The following is a 3,141-nucleotide window of genomic DNA, read 5'->3' as shown; positions in this document are numbered from 1 at the left end:
GCCGGGAGTTTTATGGGAGTTTTGGAAGAAAACAAAATAAAACCCACAGATGCCTCAAGAAAAAGGTTTACCAAAAAAAAAAATTAAAAATAAACCCCGCCATGTTCCGAAGACTTTCCGCCAAAAACCAAACAAACAAAAAATCCCAAACCGAACAACAACAAAACAGAGATCCAGAGCACTTTGCTGCAGAATAGCTCCAAGAAACACCCTACAGGCAAAGGGGCAAAGCAAACACATTATTCTCCAGTAGAAAAACTATCAACTTGCAGATGGTCTCTCTCTGGTTTGAATTGTACTGTATCTTAAAAGTCTCACTTCACTTTTCTGTACAAACCTGAATAGATTACGCAGAACTGCAGTTAAGAATCAAAGCTCTACTAAAATTGAAGGTGCATATATTGGATATGTTTTGAAGTACAGAAATTGCAGCTCAAGCTTGAGAAACCAAGTATTTAAGGGACTTTTTTCTTTTAAATTAATAGCTTACAATACAATTACCATAATTTCCTCATAATATCCAGTGAACAAGCAACTCTCCGAACAAGCAGCACCCAGTGTGCCGAGAGGAGAGCCAGCGAAGCAGAGATGCTCCCAGGATGTGCTGCTCTGCTCCGTTCCATGGATCCTCGCACTGTTCCAGCCCTGAGCAACCACTTGTGTCCCCAGGGGAGTCACCCCGCACTGCTGGGTAAAGCCCTCACCTCTGGAAATCCCCCAGGTGGTAAGCGTTAAGACAAAAGCAAGAGTGATTCCAGGTCTTGTTAAATGGTTATCTGAGGATTTGTGGTGCCAAAAGCGCCAGTCACTGTAGGGTATGGACCGTGCAGCTGTATTCATTTATACCGGATGAAATCCTGCAGTATTAAGCAGTAGCGGGTACACCGTATTTTTACCCAGAATAGTCCCAGCGACCCCATCAGGAAAGCTGTTGGGGGACCTTTTACAGGCTCGTCCTCCTGGACCTTCTTTGGGTATTGAGGTGACAGATGGTATCTTCTGCAAACAGAAAAGTGTTGGAAAGCCTCAGAAGTACAGCTGGAGGGAGAATTAAAAACAAACAAACATGGAACAACATTATCCCTCATTAACTGAGCACAATCCCAATATTTTGACAATGTTTGTCATCCCAAATGGGAAAGAAAATATGAAATAGCACCATTCTGTGAAGAATTACTTTTCAAATCCCATCAAACTACAGGGAAATGTCATCTTTCAGATGAGCTTCACACCTAAGTACGTCCACACCACTGCCAAGATAGCTATCAAAAACTGGTATCACGGTGCTTTAATTACCTTGCATTAGCTAAGCCAGAACCAGGAAATGCAGAGGTCTGGGTGAATGAGTAACGTGGGAGAAAAAATTAATTAGATTTTTTTGATCACTGCATGAGTTGGATCCATTTCAAATTGCCCATGTTAGATCTTACCCTATACGTATGTGCATGTATCATGTTCAGGAATAAGCGAACCGCTAAGGACTTCAGCACATTCACCAGTTGCAGCTGCCCAAGGGTGAGGATGCAGGAATCTGCCTGTAATCCTTTCCTGGAAGTAAAAACATCTAGCCCCCCATCAAACCATCGACAACCTTAAAACCAAGTATTGCATTTAAGAGAGAGCAGTGCTGAGAACTGACTGTCACAAAACCTTCACAGGCTCAGCAGATTCCCCAAGCAGCTCATGCTCGATGTCTCCAAACAGCCCCCAAGGACGATGCAAGCCCCTGCATCTCCATTTCCCCACAGAGCCTGCCAAATACACTCAAATCAAAAGTAATTCCTGTTCAAAGGTCTTAAACCTTTGGTTTTACCGCCAAACACTGAAGCCCTTCATGCGCCCTCTTGGAGGCAGAGGGTGTTTCCCAGCAGCAGGGCTGGCACAGCACAGTGCTACCCCAGCCTTTGGACTGGTTTCCATCCCCATCTTCTCACCACCACGGAGCACTCTGTGTGCATTGCTACAAGAGTCCCTGTTTCAAAGAGATATTTTTTATTTTTACGGGTGATTGTAAGCTCTCTTTTCCTTCCAGAGATGTGGGTTTATTTTTTCTTTGCAATGTTACCAAAAGCATTCTCATTCTCACCTGTTACTGCACAACCTCTATCTTTTTTTATCCCAAAGCCACAACTGTAGTAATAATCTAAACAACACCAAATGTTTTCAAATACAGATGCTGAACCCATGAAGTGAGGCTTTTGCTGAGGTTATATTAGTGGATGAAATCAAAGCAATGGGTGCACTTATTGCTAATGAATGCACATCAATTATTTATTCCCAAGCACACATTTTTAAAGGGTGGCTTGTTATTTTCAGATTACAAAGCACACCAGGAATTTGTCAGTTCATCCTTTCCTTGATATCATCTCTAGGTGGATTATTAAATTTCAATATGTATTTCTACATTAATGTTAATTTTGCAACTACGTGACTGGTGACTTTCGTATATGCAAGAATCTGTTCTGTCTTAGAGTATACAAATTTGGCTTTGGTACATGTCTTTGAGGTGTTAAATAGTTCATGGCTTGTGATACGTATTTATGTTTTCAACTCAAATTGTTAGTTTCTGTTCCATTAACCCTGTAACCTGTGGCAAACACTACCTGCAACTCTGCTCCAGAAAGCAGCATGTAACTGCACCAGTGCTGTTTGGAAACATGCAGGACATTGTAGCTATAAATAAAAATATTCTTGTGCTGTACCTTGCTAGCCTTATTTCCTATGTGCAAGCAGAACAGTTTGGTCTCTCCATGCTTTCACAGGCAAGCTGTTTTGACAGAGGATTTGAGGCTGAATTTCGCAGTAGCAATAGTAGCAGGAATAGCAACTTGAGAAATGGGATTGCCATGACTCAGCATGCTCCAGAAAGAACACCTGTAAAATATTATAGCCCCAAAAGGTTTCTAATCCTTCCTAAACATTTGGGAGGCTTCAGCTTTCTTCCCAGGCAAAGAGTTTGGCAAAGCTTAGGCAAAAATAAATTCCTGTTGTTGTGTGCAGTAACAGCAGCAACAAAAAAATCCACTTTCAGAAAAGGATTCAGCTTTCTCCGTCTACACTTAGCATTAATTTAGCCCCTACCACAGAAAATGATATTTAGCCTTGCAATAGGAGGAGGTAGTGCCACAGACATGGAACGAG

The sequence above is a fragment of the Harpia harpyja genome, chromosome 12, assembly GCF_026419915.1.
Source record: "Harpia harpyja isolate bHarHar1 chromosome 12, bHarHar1 primary haplotype, whole genome shotgun sequence".
NCBI classification, from domain to species: Eukaryota; Metazoa; Chordata; class Aves; order Accipitriformes; family Accipitridae; genus Harpia; species Harpia harpyja.
This window is presented reverse-complemented; position numbering follows the sequence as displayed.